Raw genomic sequence first — 13,134 nt, 5'->3', positions numbered from 1 at the left:
GAGAACGCCCTTGACCGCGTCTCCCGTATTTCCCGCAACACATCCCTCACACCCCGCCCCCGCCACAACTGCCCTAAGAGGATCCCCCTCGTTCTCACACCACCCCACCAACCTCCGGATACAACGCATCATCCTCCGACACTTCCGCCATCTACAATCCGACCCCACCACCCAAGACATCTTTCCATCAGCACCCCTGTCTGCTTTCCCGAGAGACCACTCTCTCCGTGACTCCCTTGTTCGCTCCACACTGCCCTCCAACCCCACCACACCCGGCACCTTCCCCTGCAACCGCAGAAAATGCTACACTTGCCCCCACACCTCCTCCCTCACCCCTATCCCAGGCCCCAAGATGACATTCCACATTAAGCAGAGGTTCACCTGCACATCTGCCAATGTGGTATACTGCATCCACTGCACCCGGTGTGGCTACCTCTACATTGGGGAAACCAAGCGGAGGCTTGGGGACCGCTTTGCAGAACACCTCCGCTCAGTTCGCAACAAACAACTGCACCTCCCAGTCACAAACCATTTCCACTCCCCCTCCCATTCTTTAGATGACATGTCCATCATGGGCCTCCTGCAGTGCCACAATGATGCCACCCGAAGGTTGCAGGAACAGCAACTCATATTCCGCCTGGGAGCCCTGCAGCCTAATGGTATCAATGTGGACTTCACCAGTTTCAAAATCTCCCCTTCCCCCACCGCATCCCAAAACCAGCCCAGTTTGTCACCTCCCCCCACTGCACCACACAACCAGCCCAGCTCTTCCCCTCCACCCACTGCATCCCAAAACCAGTCCAACCTGTCTCCGCCTCCCTAACCTGTTCTTCCTCTCACCCATCCCTTCCTCCCACCCCAAGCCGCACCCCCATCTACCTACTAACCTCATGCCATCTCCTTAACCTGTCCGTCTTCCCTGGACTGACCTATCCCCTCCCTACCTCCCCACCTATACTCTCTCCACCTATCTTCTTTACTCTCCATCTTCGGTCCGCCTCCCCCTCTCTCCCTATTTATTCCAGTTCCCTCTCCCCATCCCCCTCTCTGATGAAGGGTCTAGGCCCGAAACGTCAGCTTTTGTGCTCCTGAGATGCTGCTTGGCCTGCTGTGTTCATCCAGCCTCACATTTTGTTGTCTTGGATTCTCCAGCATCTGCAGTTCCCATTATCTCAGGAATAAAACACTTAATGACTTGATTGCTGCAGGTTGCCTGAACTGTGACTAGACAGCGAGTCATTATTGAACACAGCAGGCCAGGCTGCATCAGAGGAGCAGAAAAGTTGACATTTTGCGTTGGGACCGTCCTCCAGGCTGCAACCTAGTCATTTAAGAGAAGTGTTTTATTCCTGTTTTTTCTGCTCAAAAGGATGAACTAATGTATGATGTAACACAAGCCAACGTCTAAGTCAACATGTTTAACATTGATTGCCACACTCTTCTCAACAAGTTTATTTTCCTTATCTTAGCTAAGATGTTGGTAGGAATTAAGCTAAATTATTACCAACAAACTCGAAGGGTCCTGACCCGAAATACCAGCTTTCCTGCTCCTCTGCTTCCTGGCCTGCTGTGTTCCTCCAGCTCCACATCGTGCTATCTCAGTAACAACTGCAGATACTGGAGTCAGTGTCAAAGTCATTATTGAATTTGATTTGTTATTAACTTCCAGATTTTGATTGCTTCCCCCCCCCCCCCCCCAAACATGATAAACATGAATGCTTGATAGGAGATGTAATTTTGGGACAGCTTGAAACTAGCTCAGATGACAACTGGCAAACTTTTCGTAGTTTTTCCTTGGTCATTGATTTAGCCTTTATTAGCCAACTTGCAAAGTTATGATAACGTGATATGAATCGTACGACATGTCTTGCAGCGCAGTATTGATCTTGGAGAATTGATTGGTTTGTTTGGAATAGTTAGTGAATTGAATTTACACTTTCGAGCATTCCATTCAGAATTTAGTAGCTTGGAACAGTTGTATTAGAACGCTTTTGGAGAGGACTGAGGAATCATGAACAAAACAAACTGGTGTGGTTAAAGATAAAATGCAGATGAGGGTTTATGTTGACAGACTGCTGCTTTGGGAAGTAGTGTGCTGAAAGTGCAAAGGTGTAGCACCAGCTTGCATACTTAGATGTGGTGGTATTGGCAGTTGGTTACTAACTGCACAAGTTGCCAATGCCAGATGTTAAAACGGTGAGCATTTATAATGCTCTGCTATCTAAATTTTGTTATGAAATGCAACTTCAGCAGCTGGGGCTTATGGACTGTACTAATTATGTAGTAAAGTTTTGTGTTGAATTTTTGGGTGAAAAATTCTGTATAGCTGATTTTTTTTTTAAACCAAATATGCATTTGTATATTTTTAAACTTTGCAAAACAGTTACAAAATAAAGAAATGTAGATCCTTATTTCCGTATACTGACATTTATTGAAGGGAGTTATAGAGTCAGTATGTAGCAAGGGAAGAATCAATGCTTTTTGTGATTAATTAGACCTAGTTCTGTTTGGTAACTTGAATGATGTGTATGCCAGATTTTTTTCTCTGGGTGCACATCTTTTTGAGAATTGTTTTTCTTTCAAAAGACGCATGAATATTTCTCTGAAGTAAGTCTTGAAGAGCTAATGACTGACTGTACCTGCAAATAGTTAGGGATTCTAATAGTGTAATTATTTATTGGGAGAGGATTGAATACAAGAAGGGAGGTTATGCTTCAATCACACTGGGCAGTGGTGTGACTACATCTAGAGTACAATTGTCTCTTTTAAGGAAAGATTAGAAGCGTTGGAATTAGTTGAAGTTTATTAAACTAATAACTGCCTCTTTTATGAGAAAAAGTTGGACCAGCTATATGTAAGTGCTGGAGTTTGGAAGAGTAAGAATTGACTTCTTGATGGGATAGATTTGGAGAAGGTGACCGCTCACGTGGGAGCACTTAAAGCCAGGATTCACTGATTTTAAATATGTGACTCATTTTTTTAAAAAAATGAGGTGAAATTTTTCTTGAAGGGTGAGAGACTTTGGAATTCTGACTCTTCCTAAAAAGACAGGTGCATAGATTTTTGTTTGGTAAGCAAGGGAGTGAAATGAGACAATGAACATGAAGGATTCACTTGACCAGGGCATGCACTTTGTGGTTGGGATTGAAATATCACAACTCTTTTACAGTGTTATTCACTGGAAACTTTGGTTCAATCGCAGCTATATCTTAGGTTGTAAAACACAGATCATTGAAATAGAGTTGGATGTTGTCAGTGTGTGTCGAACCTGACATTTACATTTGTGGATGATTTTGACACGTTGATGAGAAATTGGAGAAGGCCAAGTTTAGACGCTTAGTGAGATGGTGTTTTTTTTGATGCAACTGCACCAATCATGCACATTTTGATATATTAATAATAATAATAATAATAATGATGTTGATTTTTGTATCTGAGTGCAAGGTTAACCTTGGCTGTAGCTGCCTATGAACGAATGAAAGGGACTAAGTCATCACCACCTTTTCGAGGTGGTAGTGATTGACAGCAGTTTAAGACTTGCCTTCTTTCAGGTACATGTACATAACATTGCAATATTGGGTAGGGGCCTCCAGCAGTAATGATGCAGAGTTGGATGCAATGCTAATGCAGAAGATTCCAGGACTCAATGTTAACAATGGAGTCAGGTGATGCAGCCTTTCTCAGCAAGGTAAGAGTTGGTTGATATTGCAGCCAGGCTGAGAAGGATGAGGAGCAATAGTGTATGGCTGCCTTTGTGACTTTGATTTTGGCTGTTTGGGCAGGGGAAGAAACTGGATTTGGAGAGTTTCATATGCCAAATTGAGTGTAAGACAGATATGAATTCTGAGGCATATCAAGTTCAGAAACTTCAGAGAAAACTTGCCATTGGACGTGAGGTCACAACTGGCAAAGAGGGAGGGACCAAGTTTTTTTGGGCATACTGACAGTGGCACGTTTGAATGGAAAGCAGATGGGATCCAGTTACAACATTTCCTAACATGAGAAGAGGAAGGGAAATTGGGTAATTTAAAAAAAAAGTGCTGGAAATACTTGGTTTGTCAGGCAGCATCTTTAAGGAGAGAAAAACATAAATATTAACGTCAGTGACCTGAAATTGGGTGGTCAGTTGTTTGAGTTTTAAATTGACGTGTGACAGATTTAGATCTTTACTACTGTTACAACCTGGTAAGACTACTGAATGCTGCCCGAATTAATGAATGCCTGGGTGCAAGACTTGCAGTAAGGCTTTGGAAGTTATTTTCCTGCAGTAGGTTTGTCAGTTTTTTTAGAGCAAGTTAGGTGTTTCGTCTTCTGGCATTTTTAGCATGCAGTAAGATACTGCCATTCTATTTATAACTTGAAAGATTATTGCAGTTTTTGGAATGTTAAATTAATTTTTCTAACGATGTATTTGTTTAACAAACTTCTTTGATCCAAATGATAGTATTTGCAAAAATGCTCATTCTGGGTTTCAAACACAGGGTGTTTTTTTCCCCCCCCTTTTGACACTTAAAATCCACAGGTCTTGCCTTCAAATCAACCTTGATCAATAGCATGCTGTTTTCAGCATGTTTGTGGTTTTGACATAGTTCGGCACGTTTTTCAAATCAACTTGTTTTGTTTAAATTGTGGTATCCTGCTTTTGGCAGTGCAAGAGAAAAACACCAGTGTTCATTTAGCTGTAGCAATCTGCAAAAGAAACCTTGAGCATCAAGGTGATGGAATGCTGCAAATTGCTAACAACAGTTCTTATCCTTTTTTGAGTCATTTATTCTTGTTTCTGCGAGTATTATAATTTCAGGCATTTTTTTACTGTACTTTTTTTTGCTGATGTTCAGAGAACTTATTCAGTCTTTTTACTTACCATCAGCCTTGTCTATAGTATGTTAAATACTAAATAGAAATCATAAATATTTAAGTGTGCATATTAAATATTGCTGGACATGGAAATGTTAGCTTTGTGTTTGTGAAGAAGTATTAAGCTAGGTAAGTATAATTTGTCACGTGGCAAAAATAAATCTTTATTGTAGCTTTGGATTGTGATTCTATTACTTCTGGGACTCTGTTATTTCAGCCTGTTGAGCTATTTCTAAGGTATCTGTGGTTGTTGCCCTAAAGTACAGAGTCTGTTCTCTTAATACAAAAAGAAACTGATTATGGTAAGGTATGTGATGGCTGATTGTTTCAAAATATGATTTTACAACTTTATTTGCTTCACCTGGAAGTGGCAAAATAATTAAACAAGTTTGTTCAACTGTTTGAAGTTTTAATGTAATCTAACATATATTGGTGCTGTTAACAACAGCATGCAGCCTTTTCTAGACTTGTTTTGAGTCATTTAATTTCCAAGCCCAGTCTAATCTCCAGTTCACATGCATGAGGTGGGGATTTTCATTATGACCTTCTTGAAAGAGCCTATTTTTGTTTTTATTTTCCTGCATTTTTCCAACGCTGCAATCTATGTTTTGAACAGGAAATTTGTGAAATCTTTAACCTCCAAATTGGCTGCTAGAGTGCAAATCCCATTTTTCCTATGCTTGTGATACTGCTGTTTTGATTTGTTAGTTTTGTGTTTTGTGTGGAGTAGATTAGTGACGTTTAAAAATCTTGGCTTCCTCATTTGAAATAAATTGAAATGTGCTCCTTGAAAGGCTTTTGAGATGGCTCTCCCAGTTACTCAGTAGCTCAAGCTGTAGTTCTGAATTGCACGAACGAAGAAAAGACCCATGTTTCATTGCTGTCCTGGACTGAGCCAAGTAATTTTGGCCAGAAGTAGTAAGGTTATAGCACTGAATGTGTCACCCTTTGGCAAGAGGAACATATAATTATTGTCAGAGATCACCTGTGTGAAGACTGTTTTGTCACACTTCCTGTCAAAGTGTACACGCGGATACAGTTGTACTTGATGTGAAAACATGGTTATTTATATTTATGACATGCTATATGGTCCATTTGGAGGGACTGTTAGGATCCCAGACCAAGCAGTCAGGTTTGTTGTGATTTGGCATCTGCCTACTTCTTGGGGGAAAAAGAAATCCAATGTTTGACGACTCGGTTACAAACAGGAACAAAGTTTATTATATAAAAGGGGGAACAGTAAATGTGACACATACCTACCTCAGATTAATTCTGAATGTGAGAATAGATGTCTACCAGACAAACTCTGGTTAACACCCCTCAAGGCATGTCCTCTTGAGGCATATGTTGTGGATTTGTGACAGTTGGTCATAAAATCTCATTAAAGCTCTACAGAGCTTTTCTTCCAGTTATTTTCTGTTGAAGACTGAGCTTTGGAACTCTTTCAAAAGCCATTCCACCATGACCTGTCTCAATGACTGCTCATGTTCTGATATCCTCCTTTCCTGGAAATATGGTCCCTTGGATTCATGAAGCTGCACTCCAGCACCTACTTGGACAGAACTTTTTCAACTGCACTAAGCAAATGCTGCTGTTGGGCTTTTCAAGTCATACTCTCAGGTACACTGAAATATTAATTGCTTTCCCCTCACTGATTAGGTGAATAGCCAAGGTCTCCTTCCCAGGTTAGGATCGGTTAGATTAGCCTAAGTTTAACTGAGAGGGGAAAGACTTAAAAGGGATCTGAGGGGTAACTTTCTCTGCAGTGAGTGGTTCATGTATGAAACGAGCTGCCAGAAGAGGTAGTGGAGGTGGATACAATTCCAACTTACCCTGAGTCCGCAGAGCAATCCAACTTCTATTCCAGTTCTGAGCAAGGGTCACCGGACCCAAAACATTAACTGATTTTTTTTAACTATAGATGCTACTGGACCTGCTCAGCTTTTTCAGCAACTCTTGTTTTTGTTCCCGACTTCTATTGGGACTTCTCCCTCAGCCTCCATTAGAGCTATTTGTCTTTGCAGTAGCACGGTGTAATAGCACAACTTGGTACCATGTTTTTTCAAGACACTGACTCAGCCTCCAAGTGACTGTAACACTAACTGAACTTCAGTGACCCTCCAACAGTTTTGAGTGACCCGTTGTAAAGCTTGCAAAAAGCTCTGCCCTTATTACTAGGAAGAGCTGAATGCAGCATTCGGCAGACTGTTGCTAATATTGGAACACCAAATTCCCTGTGTATTAGCATGTTTGCAGATTGCTTGCTTATACAATGTCACGCATTGCAACTGATAACGTGGATGAGGGGCAGGAAGGCTCCTGACATGCACAATTTTATCCCATCGATGAGCTATTGCAGTTGGCAGAGGAGTGGAAAAATAATCAGTTGCTGATGTGATCATGTCTATTTGCAGATTTTAATCAAATGGTATTTGTAGTTTAAGTCCCAGTGCGGTTATTGGTGTTTCATGTGTTTGCCACTTAATATTTTGTACTTGGGTTTTAGAATTGTTTAGGCCACACTGAGGATATCTTGGGGTTAAGGATAATTAAAACAGACAAATCAAGCTGGGGCTTAAACACAGTTGCAAGTGAAGTTCCAACAAAGTCTACAGTTCTACTTGCCATCCAAAAACAGTGGCAATGTGTTTGATTTGGATGGACTATTTCGCTGAAGTGTGCAACATTGTGCCTGCTGGCACTTAGATCGAGGTAGGGAGCTCTTTTAGACACTGCCCATACACGCATATGCATGCAGTCGTGTAAATGTTGCAAAATTCTTGTTTCTAAAAGTAAACCTTAGTTCTAAACCAAATAGCAACAAATTTCGCCATTTGGTCTGGGATTCCAAGTGTCATGACCTGTCCAGGTCCATTGGCCATTTTATTCTCTTACTGTTGAAACCTTGCACCATCTTTTCAGAAATGACATTCCAGATTATTGTTAGAGTTTTTTTTCTAATCTGCACATGTATCTGGCTCTTATCAGAGTAATGTTTAGTAGTATCTCCTTATTCATTCTATCAGGACCTTTTACTACATTTTTAGTGCTATCTCTGCTCCAGAGAAGTTACCGGTTCTTTAGTCTGTGCAAATGAAGCTTACCCCCCCACAAGACTCCTTCGAGTAAATCTACTCGGCGCTCACAACCTAAACTGAATTTTGAATTGTAAATCAAGAGTGAATCTAAGTTTGTAGATGGCATAGAGTGGGTGCAATAGGCAAATAGAGATAATACTGCACATAATTAGCCATGAGAAAAATGGTGACTTGCAGAATGATCCTATAACTGGCAAATCAAATTAATCACAAATATTGAGGTATTGAATGAGGTTGTGGAGGAGCAGTGTGCTCTGGTGGTACTGTTGTACAAATCACCAAATCTAACACAGTTTAACAAGATGGTTTTTTTTTTAAAAAACCATCACTTTGGTTTGTAGAGGGAAGGAGTTGAAAACTGAGTTTGTTAAACTTGTATCAGATTTTGATTGGTTGATACTAGCACTGTGCTCAGTCGTTGTTGTCATATAAGTGAAGATGTAGAGGTATTGAAGAGGATGTACAAATGACTTACAAGAGTGATACTGAAGTTATACCTCCTCTGAGAATGAACAGGCCGACTCTCTGTTTTTCCCTTTTGGAAGAGCAAAAGAGGTAATTTATCGTAAGTACTTGGCAGATCAAGTAATTGCCCTACCTGGAGAAGAGTGGCATGTTCACTGGACTCTGCAATTCTATCAGAAATTGAGTTTTAATGATGACTTATGGAAGTTTTGTCAAAGATATTTGCGTTTTTCAGGATTTTTTTTCTATTTCTCAATATTCTTCACATCACCATTTTCACTCATCAGCACATAGTTTCTTCTGAACTCTACGCCTGTGTCTTCAGTAATTCCTTTCATGAAAATCTTGACTTCAATAAAAGAGAAGCTGAAGATGCATTATTTAAAGTCTCAGAAATACATCCTCCTTGAGCGCGATCATGGTGTACTTTTGCTGTTGAATTCCTCATAGATGATGCAGTTTTCCCTCATTGCTGGACCCCAGCATAGTGCTGATGCTTTTTGCTATGGTTTCAAGTCGACAGTAACTCTCCCTGTTCCATGAAGCTACTTGTAAACCCTAGAAAAGACCTGTTCACAGATCCTTACTTTTTCCTCGTGCACAAGCTGCCTGTTAACAGTTGGCTGTTAGCTTCTGTGTATCACCATCTACATGGGCCTGGTTGTGAGTTGTTAAACTGCGTGTCTGTTTCTCCAGCTAGGCCTCAGCACAAACTACTGCACAAATGCTTCAACAGATCTTACATGGTAAAATTTATGAAGCAATAATAAAATAAATGATGAGTTAATTTTTCTTTTTGCAAGCAATGTTTACAGAAGGAATATTACCCAGCAGTTAGGGGCACTTTCTATCGTCCTTTTGAATAATGCTTTGTGATCTTAACTGCCGACCAAGTTTACAAGTGGGGCAAGTTAGTGTCTCATTGAACAATGGCACCCTTTAAGGATGGAGAGCTTTCTTGACACTGCACTGATATTCTGATATGGACTGTAGATGGCCAGTGTTTTATACAACTAGCTTCTCTGTCATAAATCAACCACCATTCACAACCTCATCACCACAGGGGACCTCCCACCCACAGCCTCCAACCTCATTGTTCCCCATCCCCGCACGGCCCGTTTCTATCTCCTTCCCAAAATCCACAAACCTGCCTGCCCTGGTCGACCCATCGTCTCAGCCTGCTCCTGCCCCACCGAACTCATCTCCACCTATCTGGACTCCATTTTCTCCCCTTTGGTCCAGGAACTCCCCACCTACGTCCGTGACACCACCCACGCCCTCCACCTCCTCCAGGACTTCCAATTCCCTGGCCCCCAACACCTCATATTCACCATGGACGTCCAGTCCCTGCACACCTGCATTCCGCATGGAGATGGCCTCAAGGCCCTCCGCTTCTTCCTGTCCCGGAGGCCCGACCAGTCCCCCTCCACCGACACTCTCATCCGCCTAGCTGTACTCGTCCTCACACTCAACAACTTCTCTTTTGACTCCTCCCACTTCCTACAGACTAAGGGGGTGGCCATGGGCACCCGCATGGGCCCCAGCTATGCCTGCCTCTTTGTAGGTTACGTGGAACAGTCCCTCTTCCGCACCTACACAGGCCCCAAACCCCACCTCTTCCTCCGGTACATTGATGACTGTATCGGCGCCGCCTCTTGCTCCCCAGAGGAGCTCGAACAGTTCATCCACTTCACCAACACCTTCCACCCCAACCTTCAGTTCACCTGGGCCATCTCCAGCACATCCCTCACCTTCCTGGACCTCTCAGTCTCCATCTCAGGCAACCAGCTTGTAACTGATGTCCATTTCAAGCCCACCGACTCCCACAGCTACCTAGAATACACCTCCTCCCACCCACCCTCCTGCAAAAATTCCATCCCCTATTCCCAATTCCTCCGCCTCCGCCGCATCTGCTCCCACGATAAGACATTCCACTCCCGCACATCCCAGATGTCCAAGTTCTTTAAGGACCGCAACTTTCCCCCCACAGTGATCGAGAACGCCCTTGACCGCGTCTCCCGCATTTCCCGCAACACATCCCTCACACCCCACCCCCGCCACAACCGCCCCAAGAGGATCCCCCTCGTTCTCACACACCACCCTACCAACCTCCGGATACAACGCATTATCCTCCGACACTTCCGCCATTTACAATCCGACCCCACCACCCAAGACATTTTTCCATCCCCTCCCCTGTCAGCTTTCCGGAGAGACCACTCTCTCCGTGACTCCCTTGTTCGCTCCACACTGCCCTCCAACCGCACCACACCCGGCACCTTCCCCTGCAACCGCAGGAAATGCTACACTTGTCCCCACACCTCCTCCCTCACCCCCATCCCAGGCCCCAAGATGACATTCCACATTAAGCAGAGGTTCACCTGCACATCTGCCAATGTGGTATACTGCATCCACTGTACCCAGTGCGGCTCACTCTACACTGGGGAAACCAAGCGGAGGCTTGGGGACCGCTTTGCAGAACACCTCCGCTCAGTTCGCAACCAACAACTGCACCTCCCAGTCACAAACCATTTCCACTCCCCCTCCCATTCTTTAGATGACATGTCCATCATGGGCCTCCTGAAGTGCCACAATGATGCAACCCGAAGGTTGCAGGAACAGCAACTCATATTCCGCCTGGGAACCCTGCAGCCATATGGTATCAATGTGGACTTCACCAGTTTCAAAATCTCCCCTTCCCCTACTGCATCCCTAAACCAGCCCAGTTCGTCCCCTCCCCCCACTGCACCACACAACCAGCCCAGCTCTTTTCCGCCCCCCCCCCACCCCCACCCACTGCATCCCAAAACCAGTCCAACCTGTCTCTGCCTCCCTAACCGGTTCTTCCTCTCACCCATCCCTTCCTCCCACCCCAAGCCGCACCCCCAGCTACCTACTAACCTCATCCCACCTCCTTGACCTGTCCATCTTCCCTGGACTGACCTATCCCCTCCCTACCTCCCCACCTACACTCTCTCCACCTATCTTCTTACTCTCCATCTTCGGTCCGCCTCCCCCTCTCTCCCTATTTATTCCAGTTCCCTCTCCCCATCCCCCTCTCTGATGAAGGGTCCAGGCCCGAAACGTCAGCTTTTGTGCTCCTGAGATGCTGCTTGGCCTGCTGTGTTCATCCAGCCTCACATTTTATTATCTTAATTCAGCTGCTTTTACATTGCTTTGCAGTCACTGGTTTCCAGTACCTGATCAAGCTGTAGCTGCTGGAGCTGTTTAATGACTGAAACAAATTGCACCTGTTTTTACCTTTGGCTGTTTCTGGATTTGTCAGTTGTCAACTTGTATACCACAGCATTATCAGTGCAGACTTTTCCCTTTATCTCTCTAATAGCATTGTGATTCTGCGTCAGTACGCTGTGTTCACATGTCAGTGGAAGTGTTATGGCTAGTCTTGCAAATGTATGAAATGTTGAGTCCTGCAACGCTGGGGAAGAACAGACTGCACAGTAAAAGACAAAATAGGAGGGTAGATTATTTGAGTTATGCTGAGTGTAGCAATTTTAGCAATCCTTCAGTTTCATTATGTTGGGCTATTATGATGGCTCTGTTTCATACACCTGAATATATTTTTAGTCCATGTATGAATGTCTGGAATATTTTACAGATGAGAATCCTGATGGTTACTGCTGCTAATACTGATAATAATTGCAATTTTTGGCTCTTCTGCTCAACTCTGCACGTTTGATCGTCTCTTGTTCAGAATCCCTGGGGTTGGCAATCAGGTGAACTAGAAATAAGATGAATCTGAAAATGATTGCAAAAATAGATGAACCAGTCAGCTGTTTATCCAATTTCTGAATTTTTGGTTGAGAAATAAAATTAATGGTCTCTACATGCTGGTTTCTAAACTGTCATGCTCTGTATCACGTACCTTTTTTTATTTCTAATTTCTTCAAGAGTTTGATAGAAAACACTTTTCACTGGCACTTGAGTTGATTCAGAACTTGGGCATAAATCCTTTTCTAGTCTCTATAAAGTCTCTTTTTTCTCTTCCTAATTTGAAGATGTTAGGTGGGCTTTAATTAAAAATCAGTAAAATGGAAGCTGATGCCAAACATCGCAATGTAGAAATTTAGTGTTTATTTAGCAGATATTATAAGAAAAGGCCAAGATGATGCCTGTACTGGAGAGGGAGAAAAATTCTCAGTCGAGTTTGCTTTTTTGCCTGTTTGTAAAAACAGTTTGTGCAACTTGCTGGAATTTGATTTAAATTGAAGTATTGAAAGTAACACATCTTAATATATATTTAAACCATTGTGGGTGGAGGCATGGGCAGAATGAAGTTTCAACAGTTTTTTAATCACATTTTAAAAAAAAGTTAGTCAGTTGGCTTCTTGTCCACTGAAGTCCAGATTTGGATCCCGGTTTTCAATTGTGTTGTATCTTGCCAGTGAATACCGCAAATTATTCCTGGGCATCTAGTAGGAAACAATATTTCCCAAGTAATTGCAGTACTTTAACTAGGCCAAAAGAAGAACTGATCGACTGTGGGTGGATGTTTTATTTTTCTCCATGCTCACAGCAGGAGTGTGTGCACTATATCTGGAAAAAAATTCAAAGACTTGTGCTTCAGCCTCAGAAGAGCTGCATGCAGCTTATTGATGCCATTTTACTTACCCTAGTTGAGATTGTATGTTTAAGCCCTGGGGTCGGACTTCAATACATGGCCTTTAGATTCAAACGCAAGTGTGCTAAGAACCAA

The 13,134-nt window shown here is 43.0% G+C and overlaps 1 protein-coding gene across 4 annotated transcripts in view; it reads left to right on the top strand.

Moving 5' to 3' along the window:
- rras2 (RAS related 2) overlaps positions 1-13,134 on the top strand; it is an 89,997-nt gene that overhangs the window by 20,301 nt on the left and 56,562 nt on the right. The window lies entirely within an intron of this gene.

The sequence above is a fragment of the Stegostoma tigrinum genome, chromosome 17 (assembly GCF_030684315.1).
Source record: "Stegostoma tigrinum isolate sSteTig4 chromosome 17, sSteTig4.hap1, whole genome shotgun sequence".
Taxonomy (NCBI): domain Eukaryota; kingdom Metazoa; phylum Chordata; class Chondrichthyes; order Orectolobiformes; family Stegostomatidae; genus Stegostoma; species Stegostoma tigrinum.
This window is presented reverse-complemented; position numbering and strand designations above follow the sequence as displayed.